Here is a 17,619-nt window from a genome sequence, read left to right as displayed (position 1 = left end):
ATTGAATATATATGCTTTATACATATGTTGCTGTAATTATTACCCTGCAGGAAAGATACTATTATCCTGAAAGTAGGAAATAATAAACAATTTCCAGAAGGAGCCAGCATTTAAACCTTTGTGCACCTCACTAGAAAGCCTTTTCTCTTCCATATGGCAGAAGTGAGATGTATGTAGGATTTCTTTTCAAGGCCATAGGTCCTAAATACTTCCCTTTAACAAATGTCAACAAAATCACACAAAGAAAGTGTCTCCAATGTAAAATGTACAGACTACCTTCGGGGTTACAAACACTGTGTTCCAGAAAGTCAGGAGCTGCCTTGGCGTTGGCCGAGTTGGAAGGCACAGAAGGGGGGAGGCTGGCCAGGGTGTGGTGACGGGGAGTCACACTGCTCACTGTCTTTCTCTGTGGAGCCTTTCGGTTGTAAACATGTTTTCTTCCCCATCCTCTGGCATCCATCAAGATTGAAATTCCAGGTTGTCAACCCTTGAAGGAAGGGGTTCAGATCTTGGCATTAAGTTATTCCCATCGTGTGTACAGAGCTTTGACGCTGAAGAACGCTTCCCGAAACTTAACTGCTCCACACAGCAGCCCGGAGAGGACGTCGGCCTTGTGGACGAGAAAGACAAAGGCCAAGGGCCTCGCGTTGAGCCCGAACCCGAGGCTGCTCCCAGGTCCTAGGAGTCCTCTGTCCAGCAGACTGTTCGCCGAGCGTATGTGCAGTCCCTGAGGCTGCTTCATGTTCTGGGACAGGATCTCTGCCTTCCCCAGGATCTGATGGTCCCTCTGCAAATACGGTGGGACATCAACCCCTGCGTGCACTGACGTGTTCGCCTGACCAGTTCTCCGCAACGAGACCGGGGCGCCATCAGCCTCACAGACCTCCCTCTGCAGCGCACGCCCCAGAGCCTGGCGCGTGGCGGACTCTCCCCACGGAGGCGCCTGTTGAATGAACACACCGTACTTCTGCTTTACCAAAGCCAAGCGGCTTTGGAGAATTGAACTCCTGCCGGCCACCAGCTGTCCTTCATTTCTTCTCACAAAGCACCGAGTATGTATTCCAGAAGCATCCCCCAATCCAAACACACAAGGGCAGGAAGCTGCAAGACTTGTGCTATCCTTCAGAGGTGATTGTCGGAAAGGAGCGCTGTCGATGCGTATGCATCCTGGGCACAGCAGGGTAGGGCACCCGTTAGTGTGCACAGAGCTGCCTTACCAGATGCGCGACGGCTGGCCTTCCACATCGGCATGCCCACTTCTGCCCCCTCATCGTCTGATTGCTGGGACACGCAGCTGCACCATTGTTCACACAGAAAGGGCAAAGGCCCTCCCAATTTTTCTTAAGAGTCTGGGGCACTAATGAATTCCACACTTGTACTATTACAAACAGGGCTTCCGTGAATATTAACATGGTTAAATCTTCACGACTGTGTTTTCCTGTTTTACGAGGATGTATCCCCTAAGGTAGACTAGGCTGTTTCGCTTGCTGTAGGCCGTTTGGGAAGTCTGGGCAGGTTTCTCTCTCCACCACCGCATCTGACACCGTCACGTCTCTGAGCCCCCCGCAGTAGCGAGCCAGGGCGGACGTGCCTTTTCTAGCCTCTTCTCTTTGACACTTGGCACAGCACCAGACACACGGCTGCTGTTCCCGACCTACGTGTCCCTTCACCAGAGGACCTCCCTCGCCGTGGGCTGTGTAATACCCTTGTTCCTCCTTGTAGCCGTTGCTTTCTGTAACAAATGTCTCAAATTCATGAAATCATGATTTGTGGTGTTTGGAGCGGAGCCTGAGTGGGTCTGGTTCCCTGTTGTGTCCTGGCAGCCGGCACAGTAGTTCGTAACAGTCAGACGCAAGAGCTCACGACAGAAGGACCTGGATTTCTGACAGCGCTGTCCCTCTGCCAACCTAGGGCTTTGCTTTCTCCTCTGTGTGGTCACGTTACCTGCCTCACACAGTCAAGGTGAGGTTTAAACGCGACGTGGGGCATGGAGTGTGCGCCGTATGGTTAACACACGCAGGGGCTCAGCTCCCGTTGCCGGAGCCGTGGTCCGGGGGTGGTGAGTGCCCACTGTGTGCCAGGCTCTGCTCTAGGTGCTTTATGTCGGGAGAGGGATGGCAAACTGCCGCTCACCGGCCAAATCTGACCCACCATCTTTTCTGGTACAGCCCAGGAACGACGCGTTTCTAAATGGCTGACAGATATAATCCAAAAGTATCGCATTTTCTGACACATGAAAATCGTATGAAGTTGGATTTCATTGTCCATAAATAAAGTTTTATTGGAACACAGCATGCCCTTTCTTTTGGGTATTGTCTGTGGTGACTTTGCTGCTCTGATTGTAAAGATGGGGAGCTACTATAGAGATGGCATGGCCCGCAGTGCCCCAGAATATTCACTCTTTGGCCCTCAGTTTGGGGAGCCGCGTATGAACCCATCTAACCCTGCACAGGGCAGGCTGTTACTGCCGCCATCCGCACTATCCGGGGAAGTGAGGTTAAGAGAGTGCCTGAGGTCATCATGGCTTGTAGTTGGTAGAGCATGGGTTTGGTTCCCAGAGCTGGGGCTCCTGATGGCTCCACGATAGGGTAGGTTCTTGGTCTTTGGAGGGGAGAGGCATGAGGCAGGAAGAGGCGGAGGTATGCCTCCATGAGTGGTAGAGTCAGGACTGAGAACCAACCCCACTGGACCTCACAGTTCTTGACCTTTTTCTCGTAATGAGTTTATACCCTCCCCACCCACCACCGTCTCCTGGTGTCACCCGCTAAACACACAACCAAATGTACAGAAAGAAGCATTCAAGATGTCCCTAAAAGTGTAGTCCCTTGAGAGCAGGGAGGTAATTCGACAAGACTAGATATGGTTATGTGCTTTCTACTAAATACAGACTTAGTTCATGCTGGTGGAATGAGCGAGTGCATTTGGTGAATGTCTCCTGGACTCTTCAGAATTTAGACTCTGGAGATAGGACAGGGACCCCTGGGGAAAGCGGTAAGAGCACATTCTCATGGGAAGGAGACCACGGGAAGGTGGTCCTTCATGGACCACGGTGATGCTCCCCAGGCGGCATGGGGTTCCTGGGCTGCAGTGCCAAACACGTCTGTCAAAATCCCACGGAAGGAAAGCTGGTATCTTTCCCATGTGTCGTAACCGGCTCCATGTGGGTTGATTCCGAATGTTTGGTTTCTTTCAACAGCTTTGCTGAGCTATAATTCACGTATCATCCAAGTTACCAGTCTTAGCACATTTTGACTACCTCAGAAAAAAAATCTGTCCCCTTCAGCTATCACCTTCTTCTCCCCTTCCCCTTGCCCCTGGGGTCCAGAGCAACCTAGAATTTCTGTCGCAGGGGATTTGCCTTTCCTACATTTCACACAAACGCAGCCGTACAATAGGGGGTCTTCTGCAGCGGGCTGCTTTCTCTCAGCATGACGTTATCAAGGTTCATCCCGCCGTAGGGTGTGTCTGTACTTCATTCCCTTCTGTGCCTTAGTAAAGTAATGTTCCATTGTGTGGAGGGACTGCGTTTCATTTACTCTTTCTTTGGTGGATAGACAGATTGTTTCCAGTTTGGGGTTATTACGAATAATGAATGCTTCTCTGAAGATTCCCGTGCAAGATTTTGAGTGGATGTGTGTTTGCATTTCCTTGAGTATATATACCTAGGAGGGGAAAGGCTGGGTCACGTGGCAACTCTCTCTGCAGCCTTTTTGAGGAACGGCTAGACTGTTTTCTAGAGCACCTACACTGGTTTTCATGCTCATAGGAACTGCGTGTTCTTGGCCATCATTCATGCCCGTCTTTACAAATCACAGGATTCCATTTATATGAACTTTTGGAACACACAAAATTAATGAATGGTGCTAGAAATCAGTACAGTGGTTTCCTCTGGGAGGTGCAGCAACGATTGGAAAAGGCACAGGGAACTTTCTGGGTGAGGGAAATGTTCTGTGTCTTTGTGGTTTAGTGTTTTTGGTATGTGCATTTGTCAAAACTCATCAAACTGTTCATTAAAGATCGGGACATTTCACTGTGTTAATTAAGCTTGAATTTTAAAAATTGAAAAAGAGCATATAAGTAAAAAAAAGCATAGGCAGAGGGGGAAAAAGGAAAGAATATTAGCTATCTCCAGGCATGACTTATCCTGGACAGAGGGCCAATACCTGGCAGGCAAGGCCAAGTGTGAGAGGCTTTTAATTGATGTGATTAACTGTGTCTCAGTAGGGAGCCTCGTTAACACCAAAAGGGAGGAAAAGAGGTTATTTTTCACTTACCTAACTAGGGAAAGGGGGGAAGGGAGACCTGGGGGGCCCTTAGAGGGCTGATCCCTGCAGTGGGGGATGGGCAATTCTGAATAGTAGAACTGCATTTCCCTTGGCTTTGAGATACTTTTTGGGGTGGGGGAGGGCATTATTTTCTTGGTTGTTGCAAAACCTATTCTCCATTTTCATCTGCGGGGAGAAGAAAACCAACCTGAATGGGGGGGGTGGAGTGGGGTGTGCTTTTCAAAGTGGCATCTTCCACGAGAACACAGATTTGTTTAGCTAGAATATTCTAACCCTTCCTTAAATGCACTAGTGGCTGATGAACAGACAATAACAGGCAACAGAAAAGAAGTGGAAGGTTTTATCTCTCCAGAGAAATTTATGGATGGCCGTAAGCACACAGATCAGGGTTGGACAAACATTGTTAATTACCCATGTTAAAAATCAGCAGTATGAAATTTCTTATAAAATTGCAAAAAATTGCATCATTTTATTTGTAGTCTAGGAAAAAAAAATACACACACACACACACACACACACACACACACATATTTGGCTAGAATAAAAGCCTGGAAGTATAAATGCTGTTATTTTTAGGAGAATGTGATTATAATGTGATTTTTTTTCTATTGAGTATCTGCGATTTATTTTTTCCAATGACCGTTTATTGCTTGTGAATTCAGTTGTTTGTTGAGTGATTTTGCTTCTCTCACTCATGGAAGAGGTCAGTTTGCATAGGCTCACCTCCCTGGAAGAGACTCCCCACTCTATCCCCGCCATGCTTCCTGGTTCTCAGCTTTAAGGCAGTTCTGTGTAAGTACCAAACACAGACTTCAAGGTTAGCGAGGTCAGAGTTCTATCTTTACAAATAAGATCGCGGGCAGGTCTTTCTGTGTCTTGGTTTCCTCATCAGAAGAATGGAACTGAAGGTCGTCTCCCGGATCAAGTGGTGTGAAACGTCCATGGGAACCGCGTCCCTACACACACACACACACACACACACACACACACACAGTACTTGGCCCTTCCCAGCAGCTCCATACTCTTCCTCCCCACTTTTAGCAGGACGCCTTCCTGGTACCTTGGAAACTAGCCCTGGAGGGGTCCAAGTGACTCCTGAGGGCTGAGCACCAGCCCTCAAATCATTGCAGAAGCTTATATACACCTTCAGCCCATCACGTGTGTGTGTGCGTGTATATGTGCGTGTATGTATACGCATGCGTGTGTGCGCACATATGTTTACGTATGTGTGTGTGAGTGTGCAGGCTCATCAGGAGCACTTCTCTGTGTGTAGTACGACATTAAACAGAACCTCCGTCCCTGTGGACGAATTGGGGCAACTCGCTGCGGGGACTAGGATCTGTCACAAACCAAAGGTCAAACCAGCTGCAGCAACGTTCTGGGTGACCACGCTATTTACGTTCCTTCCCACAGCACGGTTCCTGGCGGCGGTGGCCTCGGTCCGCAAACAGCCTTGTCCGCAATGTGCCCAACACGTTGGAAACCTTCTCTTCCCGCAGCTCAGGATAGAAAACGCAGTCCCGGGGTGGAGTGTGAGTATCGTTTCCCCAGGGCTGGGGGAAGGGCTTGGCAGACGGTGAGTCAGGGTTTTGCAAATGTATGTTTACGCTGGTGGAACACGCAGGGCACACATGGGCAACAGCGATTTGCACTCATGCAAAGCAGGAGCCACGTGCTGTCCTCCGCATCCCCTCTCCTCCCCTTCCTCGGTCACCTCTGCAGCCCTCCTCCCGGCTCCAGAATGCCTGCCCCAGCCCCTTTTCTCGGCTTCTTTTTCTGGCAGTGGTTTTCAAACTTCAGTTTGCAAATGACCACCTGGGAAACTCGGTAAAATGCAGATCCCTGGGCTTCCCCCACCAGATTTTCTCATTCAGTAGCTCTGGGGTGGGGCTTGGGAAATGGCATTTTCATGGGACATCATAGGTGGGTCCGTTTGACCAGAAAGACACTATGTGTGAGTTTCAAAATAGGAAGACAGAGCTGCAAAATGGAAATTGTGTTACATATTTATATAACTTTTTATTGCCTGGTCAAATGCAACTCCAATTTTGTAGTTACATGGGAATTATGTTTTATACAGGAGCCAGGTAGGGTTAACATACTTGATAGCTGTCTCGGGGCCTACAGAAGCCTTGAAGGCGTTTCAACCGCATGAGCCAGGCTCTGAGGAGCGAAGCCTAGGGGATGTTGTGTTCCTAGCCTTTTCTTTCTTTCTTTCTTTCTTTCTTTTTTTTAAAGATCTTATTTATTTATTTGACAGAGAGAGAGAGATCACAAGTAGGCAGAGAGGCAGGCAGAGAGGGAGGAGGAAGCAGGCTCCCTGCTGAGCAGAGAGCCCATGCGATGCGGGGCTTGATCCCAGGACCCTGGGATCATGACCTGAGCCGAAGGCAGAGGCTTAACCCACTGAGCCAGCATTTTCCATCAGGACAGGAAGAAATGTTCTTCTTGGGGCGCCTTGGTGGCTCAGTGGGTTAAAGCCTCTGCTTCGGCTCAGGTCATGATCTCAGGGTCCTGGGATAGAGCCCCACATCGGGCTCTCTGCTCAGCAGGGAGCCTGCTTCCTCCTCTCTCTCTGCCTGCCTCTCTGCCTACTTGTGATCTCTCTCTCTCTGTCAAATAAATAAATAAGACCTTTAAAAACAAATGTTCTTCTTCGGTGCCCTCCCGAGAGCCTGACCTTCCGACAAGGCAAACCTGAAGCAGAGGCTCCAGTCGGGGAGATGGGCAATAGGCAGCACTACCGGTCCACACGCAGTCCGGGCCTTTGGGAGAGCTCCCAGCGCTGGGAAAAAAGCAAGACGAGGTAGGCGGAAGGCGAGCAGCTGGGTGCACGGCAGGCCTGTGGCGAGGCTCTGACTCCACGTGGCCTCTCTCCCTGCACCCCTCCGTCTCGGCAGCACCTTCACCCCCCCCACCCCCCCAGCCACACCCGTGTGCAGGGCACGGCGGGGCACTGGGGTGGAAGAGAGAGGGACGCTCACAAGCATTTCCCCACAAAGGCCAGAAACCGCACGTCAGCTCTGCTCACTCCTCGTGCGTCGGCTCTCGTCCCCGCAGGCGAGGAAGTGCAACCCTGACCTGCAGGAGACGGTCTGGAAAAGCGAGTGGCGTGGGTACGTCCCTCTTCAGGGCACGTGTACTTTCTCACCCACTCATTCAACCAGCAAGAATTGACGATACATTTACCAAACGCCGAACATCATGAAATATTGCCGCTTCTTTTGGTCCTTTTATCAGTCCTGAAGTGGCAGGGGTCCTTATACCCATTTCCCCATCAGCAATAGAAGGCTCAGAGGCGCCCAGACAGGGAGGGGTGGGCCTGACTCCACAGCACAAGCCTATCACGAACGCCACAATGACAGGAGAGGAAGGTGGCCGTGCAGGAAGGCCCGAAGGCACAGCGGTTAAGCAGGCCTTCTAGAGGCGAACTGCCTGGGGGTGCATTCTGGCTCCATATTCCTGAGCCATGAGATCAGAGCAAGTCACTCACCTTCCTATGCCTCAGGGTCCTCTCCCATTCACGGCCAGGATGCTAACAGCACCCCCAACCTCATCACAGTGCTGTGACAGGTCAGGCAGAAAGTACACGGAAAGCCCTTGCCGAGCTCCCGGCACAGCATCTGGGCCAACATGCCAGGGACGACAGTAAGTTAACATGGCCATCCACGTACAAGGGCCATCCACGTACAAGCTCACATGGGCCACAGGCCCCTCAACCCAGGGCCTGCCGTGCTGGCAGGTGGGACGGGGACGCCCTTGTACCACAGGCCTCCCTACTCACCAGGTTCTTCACGCAGGCCCTCCTGAGGGCTGCCCCACACGGATCTCACAGACGATCCTATCAGCTGCACTGCTTTATGAGCTCTGTGTTTCTCTGCCTGGCTCTCGGGGTCCTCAAAATTCAGGCCTTGACTCACCCAACCAGGATTTCCAGATGTTTTCTTTCTGTTCTAGGCCCAGGAAGCTCCTCCCTGGCCCACCTCCCCCGCTCCTGGCCTGGATCACAGGCCTCCTCCCCTTCCTCCTCCGCCTCCCCACCGACCCCCAGCCCCCCATGCTGCGGTCATCCTGAGCACTTCCTTCGCAGCCTGCAGGGACCTGCCCCCTGACCCCAGACCACCCAGTACCCACACGCGATCAATCTTTGATTGTCTTGCTTTGTTATCTTTGCCTTCATTCCTCCCTGGTATCTAGCATTCCTTGGGTTGGCGTCTTGACTCCCTAACTCACCGCTACGGTCGAGAAATGGCCTTGGGGTTGCAATCCCTCACCCGGAGTCTAGGCGATAACAGGCATTTGAGACATACGTGGTCCAAGCACTGGCTGGCTCCTTGGCGTGGGGCTTGGAAGTAGAAGGGGGAAACCAGCGCAGAGTCGTGGCTGAGGACCGCTCCCTCACTTCCACCATCCAGTCCACACACCACGCCCCTTCCAGGCCGGACTTGCTGTCCACTGCTAGCAGGGGCCAGCTGTGTGAAGGGGTCCACAATGTATGCAGAGACCCTCTGGGAGCACTCGGGAGCACGCAGATGTCACAGGAGGACGGCAGAGCATCGGTGACCCCGGGGAAAGTCTACCTCCCCTGAAGCTCCAGGTGCGACTATAGCCTCCCGCTCCCTGCACGTTTCCAGATGTTAGAGTGACGGGTTTCTGTAGGCAGCCCGGCATGTGCCTCCACCACACCTGGCCACATAAATGGGTCTTTTGGAAAAAACCGTTTGTCAGGAGTTATCAAACACAATGTTGACCTCGTATCCCTGTTTAGGGAACGTATTTCAAAGACACGCTCCAGGAGGAAAGGCACTCGTTTGCAGGTGGGAGGTTTTTTGAAGCCGGGCACATCTGGGAGCAAAGTTGGAGACCAGGAGACCCCCAAGGATACATGGTACTTGGGCACCAAGGCATTTGCCAGACATCTGAGGGATGGGGAAGAGGTGTTCACTTTAAGGAGAGTGGCCACCATCCCTGATGTGACAGTCACATACAGCAGTGTGTCCTTCCTTATGGGAAGTTACAGAAAGAATAGCTCTTTGTTGGAAAAGTGAAGATTGGCTTATTTGGTAGCATAGCAGGCAACTGATGATACTTTCTTCCTCGTGTCTCTTCTCTTTTTGGTAACCTAGCTCATCTAGTTAAAAATGGACTCACTGCCACAAAAGAAAAGAAAAAGAAGTATCTTTGTGGATTTGTAAGGCCCCAGGTGTCCAGGAGTGGGAGCATAAAGATAGCCTGAGATGTCCCCTCTCTCAGGTTTGCACCCAAAACAGCATGGGTGCTCTGCAGGGGGTCAGGGGGAATGAGCCACGGGTGCCCTGCAGGGAGGGGCTGCCCCTGCTTCCAGGTCTGAAGGGCCCATGTGCCGCGCCCAGTGAGGGTGTGATGTGCTTCTGTGCTCCCTGCACAGTGCCTGGTATGAACCTGAGTCCCTGGGGGACATGCTCCATTCCTCCCAAGTGTGCCAAACAGCGTCATTCATCATTGTGCTTTTTGTCCTGCCTGTGTTGTGTGCCACTGAAACCTCACCCTAAAGGAACCAGCTGGGTAATGTCGTCCCCGTTTTACAGACGAGGAAGCGCAGTCCTCAGTTGTCCTTCAGTTGCTGCATTCCAAACTCGGGCTGCGCACACGTCTCCTCTACAGGGCTTCCCTTTGTATCTGCTTTTGCAGTGGGGAAACTGAGGCTGTAAGTGACCTGCCAGAGGGCCCACAACCAGTAAGAATCAGTCCTGGAAACATGCATCGCTGGGTTTTCTGACTCCCAGTCCGGCTGCATTTTATCTTTGGAATTTTATGAAAGCCTCCTCTGTTCAAGGCACATTCTCTCTGGCCTCTGCAAGATCCCTGTCATTCTTCTTGTGTTCTTCCCGTTCTGCTCCCTTTGCTCCTCACCAGCGTCTACTCCGGTGCCTTTGCTGGGTGCTGCACAGGTGGAGTGCTGCAGGGCCATGACTGGGTACTTTTTAATGTAGACAAATGGGGTTCTCTTAGAGATCTTCTCTTCATTCTGTACACATAGCTTATCCAAGGGCTGCATCTGGTCTTCCCTTGCCATTGGTCCTGCCCTGTTCACTCCTCTTGCCCCTGGAGATGGACACTAGGGAAGCGCAGCCAAGTTCTGTGGTGACATCTTGCACCTGTGCCCGTGGGGACTGTGGGAGAGTTTCTCTGTACGGAGTCCGGGTGGGGATGGATGGTTGAGTCATTGGCTGTGCTCCCGTTTAGTTTCACGAGTACTGCCAGGTTGTCTTCCAGAATGACTACACCAGGTTACACTTACACTGGTAAGTGTGCAGGGCTTTCTGTTTCCCGTACCCTCCCCAGCACCTGCTGTAACCAGATGTCTCAGAAAGCATGCATCTGAGTGGCCCGAGGGCATCAAATTAGCATCTCTGTGATGCTTTTCTGTGCTGCAGACCTCACCTATCACAGCAGCCTTTCTGGCGGGAAGAACATCCAAAAGGAAAAGGAGTTTCTTCCTACTGTACCTCTCTTCTCTTCCGGCACAGAATTTCCCCAGAAATCCCCAGTAGACTCCCCTTCTGTCTCACCGGCCAGATGGGGCCGAGAGTTCACCCTAGGCTAGACCGTAATGGAGACAACAGGATTCGCCGCGGCCGCCGTGTGCCTCTTCCAGATACCTGCGCAGAACTGGGGAAAGTTGAAACGGGGGAAGAAAGCTGGTCGTTCAGCCGCCAGTGGACTCTTCTTCCACCCCAGTTCTTTAATTGTACCAATTTTTTGAGTCATGCTGCCTCATCTTCACAAGGAATCATTCTCGAAACTCTGTGCAATTAGCCAATTTCAGAGACTTTCTAAAGCAATGAGTCAGCGAGCCCATGGGCATTGCCTTGAGGACTTGATGTGTCCGGCCCATTATGGAACCTGCCGTTCTTCTTGCCAGGTGGACGTCGACTTATTCCTATCCCGGCTGCCCCAAATTAGGTTTCTGTGTGGGCTTCCTGTGAAAGTGGTCAGTATGGAGACCCTGGGCCGAGCCCTGGAGCTCCTGCCTGTGGCACACTCTCGAGGCCGAATGCTAGCACTGTAGGCAGTAGCTTCTCACTAGCCACGTGCATACTATACTGAGCCCTGCTCCAGCCTAACCAAAGAAATTAATTTCTAAGTGATACCCAATAGTTACAATATATTGAATGCTTGCCCTGGGCCAGATGATCTCACATAGCCCTCCTGACCCCGCCTGTGAGAACATCTCTGTTAATGTGAGAGCCCAGACTCCAGCCAGACCACCTGCAGAATGCCAGTTCTGACATTTATTAGCTGTGTGGCCTTGAGCAGGTCACTCCACCTCTCTGTGCCTCGGCTTTCTCATTTATACGAGGAGATTAGTGATCATGAGTTACAAGTACTGGATGACCGGGGAAATACAGAGTGCTTACTTAGAATAACACTGGCACGGTGGACATGTATTGCTCACATCTGATAAACATTAGCTGGTGCTGGTGCCATTTCTAAAAATGAAGAAACCAGAGCATCGGAGAGATCAACTTACCAAATGTCAGACAGGGCTGAGTAGCAAGGATTTTTTTTTTTTTTTAGGACACAATTTGGGGACATTTTGACTTCAAAGCTGGCCTTTTTTTTTTTTTTTTTTGGTCCAACTATACATTATCAGTAGTAGCTCCATGGCTCAATGGGACATTGCCATCATTTTCCTTATCAGTAGAATAAATTTTCATCTGAAGACCCAGGGAAGCTTTTTGTAAACAAAGTCTAAAGAAAAAGAAAAAAACAAAACAAAAAACAGTGTCTAATCACCAGCCTTAAAGATAATGCTTCCAGCAGCAGGTAGATGGGCAGGTCGTTCCTGGAAGGTGGCTGGGAGACAAGGATGTCGTGTCGAGTCACAAAAGAAGCCTGTGCCCTGGGACAGCAAAGGTATAACACTCAGTTGCTGGTTCTACCACACACCTTATGGGGCCTGAATCTCCCCACCTTTATTTAAATCAGGTTTCTCTTCTATTTCTTCCCAGTAAGGATTTAAGAAAAGCTTTATAAACTAAGCATAATCAATGCTCCTTATTCCGGAATTAGGATTTGACCCGTCATTTCCTGTTTGTCTCCTATCTCCATTCTCATGTCAGCACATTCACACAAAGTGTAAGCATGGTGTCCCCCAATCCCCTTTAGTCGTGGGAAGTCTCTGGAGACCAGAACTTTAGTTAGAATCTTCTACAAGAGATTTGTCCTTCTCTAACGAAGACGGGTGAACTGGAGTCCGGAGCCCCTGGGATTTGGGGAGGGTGGGGTAGCTGTAGTGTCCGTCGATTTGGGAGAGCAAAGAAACAAGGGAGCTGTCTGCCGCCCGGGACGTGCCCTTGCCAGATCCTTCATACGAGCATGTTCGGCCATAGATGTGCTGGGTGTGAGGGACCAAACGCTCGGTCTGAACAGAGGGTCATGGTAGAAAAGATGGCTTTGTGGCCTGAATGTCTGGGAGGACTGTTAACCCTAACCCTGTATATGTAACAGGAGACTCAACTCTCATTTATTTTATTATTATTATTATTTTTATTTTTAAATTTCAGTGTCCCTCCCTGCTTTCCTTCTTTCCTTTTCTTCTTCCTTCTCTTCCTCCATCAGTTTCCAGTTCCCCAGCCCGTAGGTCTCCCTTCCGTGAGGCAGTCAACTTCAAAAGAGTCTCATCTGTGATTGCAGATGATCTGTGCCTAAACGGCAAAATCCCTGTGTGTGTACCATTTCTTTCCCTACAGTATGAGGTTGCTGTGTCTTAGAGCACACAAGCACTGTGATTCAGGCCACGACCAGGGAAAGAAGACGGTCTGTTGCCCATCCCATTTCTCCTGCGTTTCCAGGCACCATTCCCGCCTGTCACTTACTAGCTGCTGCTGTTGTCCACTCTGCACTTGGGGCGTATTTCTGGGTGCACGTGATGACATGGGGACATCTGTGATGATGTGACTCTGGATCCCAGTGTGGTCCAGCCCCGTTGGTGGAGAATCCCTCAGTTTCTGGTAGGTCCTGTGCCTCAGTTTCCCTCTCTGCAGGCAGGAAGACTGGATGACAATTTGAGATGGTCTCCAGAAACATGCCCGCCACAGGTGACCCTCTGAGGACCGTACTTCTGCCCCAAGGGCAGCTTTTAGATCACGTTCTATTGATTCGTTCACCTGGTGCAGAACCACACACCTGAAAGATGGCCAAAGCTTTTGTTCCTCAAACTCGAACTGCACATCCGTCTCCAGGGAACCCTTGCTAGATGCAGAGTCTCGTTCAGTCACTCCGTGTGGGGCTGAGATCCTGCACTAAGGGTGGGCTCCCAAGTGCTGCCAATGCCGCTGGCCCACACACTGACCCGTTTGGAATAGCAAGGAAACACCGAGTCCCATCCCGTGTGGTACCAGATACTGTCTAGAGCACTACACTGCATAGATTCCAGCTTCGTCACTGGTTAGCAGTTCATGGACATTATCCTTTCATCTTCCTGATTATCCAGAGGGTGTGGGAATATATATATATACACGCACATATGTACACGTGTATATACACGTACATATGTACATGTTATATAATATATATTTTAATATATATTTATGTGTGTATATATAATGTGTGTATATATATACATAAAAATGTGTGTGTATAATATATATATACACATTTTTTTTTGTTTTAGGTGAGAGAACTGCTCAGACATGTTAAGTAACTCAACAGAGGTCACATAGCTAAGGGACTCAGAGGAACGTATCAAGTAGTGAAGGCCATTTTCCATCACTGCTGTCCTCCACGAGCTTATGTCTGGAATGGGAGGCATCTTTGCACTAATGAACAGGTTGGATGGTGAGTATCATTTTCTCTTCTCTCCCTGTCTTTATCTCTGAGATTTTAACTCTGGTTTCTTACTTCTAGGAGCCCAGAAAACACTTAACACAGGTAGCATTGACCCAGAGAGAAGTGAATCCTTGTGTCCAGTGACTAGAAGACACATGAACCTGGAAAAAGGAGCCTAGGAGATTGCTGTGTTTCCCCCACATAGGAGAACACCCACCCCCTCCTGCCCCTCGCCTGTAACACATGACACATTTAGCAGTGATTTGGTCACTGCTGAGCTATCTTCATTTAATGTGATTTTGACAGAAGAGTTGGTCTGGAAATTGTATTTTCAATTAAACTTCCTTGTTGAGCTGCTTTGGTTTTGAAAGGATCCCATTAGGGTGGATAATTATACAGCAGTTGTTATAGGGAGATATTTGCCTCAATTTCCGCTCTTAGGTGATTCAAATCAAATGTTATTTCTTTTCCTTCCCAGAGCTGTGTGTGACCATTTTCCTCATACTATAGGCTTCTCATGAGTTATTTTTGGAAATCCAAAGCAAAACAGCCGTTTTGGCGGAGGCCGTTTCTAGCCTAGCAGAGTAAGCCATATGTACCAATAAACACAGCCAAAGAGTCCATGTCTTTCAAAAACACCAAAACCATCTCCCTCTGTGGGGGTTAAATTCTTGGGGACCACAGACTGTCCTTTGTATCATCCTGTATTCCTTTTGAACTCTAGTTAACTGAAGTCAAAGACAATTGAAATTCCTTTAAAATTTGGCACCCCTGGGGGGCTCAGTCGGCTGAGCATCTGACTCTTGGTTTCAGCTCAGGTCATGATCTCAGGGTCGCGGGAATGAGCCCCACATGAGGCTCTACTCAACGCTGAGTCTGCTTGGGGTTCTCCTCCCTCCCGCTGCTCCTCCCCCTGCTCACATGCTCTCTCTTTCAGACAGAATAAATTTAAAAAAATATAGATATATAGATATTTATCAAAGTTCTGTCCATTTGCGAACAATTGTCATTGCCCTTTTGTTCAAGATCGCAGGCCTTGACAGAATTTTACTGGGGACAGTTCTGGTCTCTGGTCTCCCATGAAACACAGAAATCCCTATATTGTCCCACTCCCTACTGTTTCCTTTCTTCCCCAGAACACACGTAACGTACCTCATTCCATGACTCCAGCAGACAAATCTTCCTCTCACCCAGTAGCAGTAAGTGTGCAAATAGTAGGTGGATACAAAGATGAATGAATAAAATCCCATTTTCCTCTTAAAAAAAAAAAAAAAAAAAAAAAAGCTTGGGGCGCCTGGGTAGATCAGTGGGTTGAGCCTCTACCTTCGGCTCAGGTCATGATCTCAGGGTCCTGGGATCGAGCCCTGCATCAGGCTCTCTGCTCAGAGGGGAGCCTGCTTCCCCTTCTCTCTCTGCTTGCTGCTTTGCCTACTTGTGATCTCTCTCTTTGTCAAATAAATAAATAAAGTCTCAAAAAAAAAAAAAAAGCTTATTACGCAAATAGTAAATGAATGTTTTTCACCTGGGGGGGGTGCTTTCCAAATAAAGCTAAAGTTCTTTTTAATCACTGGGTCCCTATCCTGGTTTGTTCATCAGCTCTGCTTGGGTTATTTGGAACGCAATCTTGTAGACTTTTCTAATGTACTTTCATGCACACGCGCATGCACACACACACAAGTGGGCGCACGCGTGCCCAGGCACAGGGTGCTGTTATTTAGACTTTTGATAAACTAATTACTTGCTTTTTCCCCCTCAGCAACAGATCCAGGTGTGCTGTCCATGTTAGCTGCCTTTTCTTTTTTAACTGCCACCAAATTTTATCACATTGTGTGGGTATACCTTTTATTCGATCAAATACATAAGTTCTTTATCTGTTCTCACACTCATTGTAGTTCAGGATCTCTTGTTGTGTTCATGTTAAGAAACTTGCCATGTCCACTGTTACCTTTGGTAGCTATAACGCATTTCATGAAAATCAGCCAGCTGCCTTGGAGATGATGCCAAACCAGTTGACAGAATCCTGGGAAATGCTGAGGATTGCCAGAGGGACCTGAATCGCCTTGTCTGCGGAAACAAGGGAGGTATACTGTGCCTGGGGAACGCCACAGGTCTCCAGAGAGAGTGATGTTAGATATCGTGTTGGCTCTGCTCATAGTCATCTGACTTTCTTTGGGCAAGTCATTTCCTCTCCACGGACCCTTAATTTCTCATCTGCACAATGGACTCAGTAAGCCTTTTCCATTACTGGACTCTGAATAATGGGATTTACACAAAGCCCCAGGTTTCTTACACAGAATGTATGAGCCCACCCTTCACTATGTGTCCAGATGAGACAGGGGCAATTTTAGGATATATTTTAAATTTAATTTTATTGAATTAAATATGTTTTGTATATTTTAATTGAAATATATATATATTTTAATTTTAAAAATTGTTTTATTTATTTATTAGACAGAGAGAATGAGTGAGAGCCCAGGAGTGGCGGCCCAGAGGGAGAAGCAAACTCCCCGCTGAGGAGGGATCCTGACTCCGGGCTCGATCCCAGGATCTTGGGATCATGAGCTGAAGGCAGATAAACTCATAACCAACTGAGCCACCCAGGCACCCCAAAATATATTTTAAAATTTTTAACTGGAGATGCAGCCCAGAGCTCTTAGCTGGGTAGGAGTCATGAAGTCCAGAATGTACCACCTTTGGGTCTTACTCTTATTACTTTATTATCCAACTAAAATGTATATATTTTCTTTTTCTTTTGCTCTGTGCGAGCTTTCTGTTCTAAGCAAGGCCATGCAGTGTTGAAAAAAGAAGTCATGGACCTCCAGTTCTTACAGGCTTCTGTAGTTCCAGCTGTGTGGTCTTAGACAAGTCACAAACCTCTGGATATCCAACAGTTCATACTACGATTTCAAATTAGTCAAATATCTGCTTTAAAAAAAAAAGTAAAAATCACACCCATGTGTGTTTCATCTGGCATTTCTGAGCCTTGTCACCTGTAGATAGTTCATCTTGCGACTTGATGGGACACCCTAAAAGGCCACCAAAACCCCTGAAACCACCTTTCCCATGAGAAGTGTGCAGCTGCCCTAGTCCCCAGTGAAGACCTTCAGTGAGTTTCCAGGGAGGCCCAGAGAAGGTTCTGCGAAGCCATGATTCATAGGTAGACTTCCCCCCCACCCCCCGAGCCCCAGAGCTCGTGTTGTTGTGTAACCCCTGCTTTGAGACCCAGGACCACACAGGTCCCAGGGTGATTCACACACAGGCTGGGTTTCCCTCGGGGTCCCATCAGGTTTTTCCCACGTGGGGCGATAATTCTGGCCTCTGGCCTTGGCATTACACATTGGTCTGGACATAGTGCGGTCATGCAGGTGAAAGGTCGTGGTCAGTGGGTGTGAAAACTGCGTGGGTGCTGTAGCCCCACAGAGTTTCTGGGGTTCAGTTTCCCTGCTCCCCACACTTTTTCACCCTCCCGTGAGCTTCTGTATCTGAACATCCCTTGGGGTCAGTGTTCCTGGTTGTGCAG

At 49.2% G+C, this 17,619-nt stretch overlaps 1 long non-coding RNA gene across 3 annotated transcripts in view; it reads left to right on the top strand.

The window, feature by feature from the left end:
- The window catches only part of LOC122904297, a 154,407-nt gene extending 139,951 nt beyond the window's left edge, over window positions 1–14,456 (top strand). For all 3 annotated transcript variants that reach the window (XR_006384177.1, XR_006384175.1, XR_006384176.1), the window contains 3 exons: window positions 5,700–5,818; window positions 13,945–14,108; window positions 14,178–14,456. This is a non-coding gene — a long non-coding RNA (uncharacterized LOC122904297). The remainder of the gene's footprint in view (window positions 1–5,699; window positions 5,819–13,944; window positions 14,109–14,177) is intronic.
- The last annotated feature ends 3,163 nt before the right edge of the window (window positions 14,457–17,619 follow it).

The sequence above is a fragment of the Neovison vison genome, chromosome 4 (assembly GCF_020171115.1).
Source record: "Neovison vison isolate M4711 chromosome 4, ASM_NN_V1, whole genome shotgun sequence".
NCBI lineage: Eukaryota > Metazoa > Chordata > Mammalia > Carnivora > Mustelidae > Neogale > Neogale vison.
The sequence above is the reverse complement of the archived record's forward strand: the minus strand, read 5'-3'. Positions and strand labels throughout refer to the sequence as shown.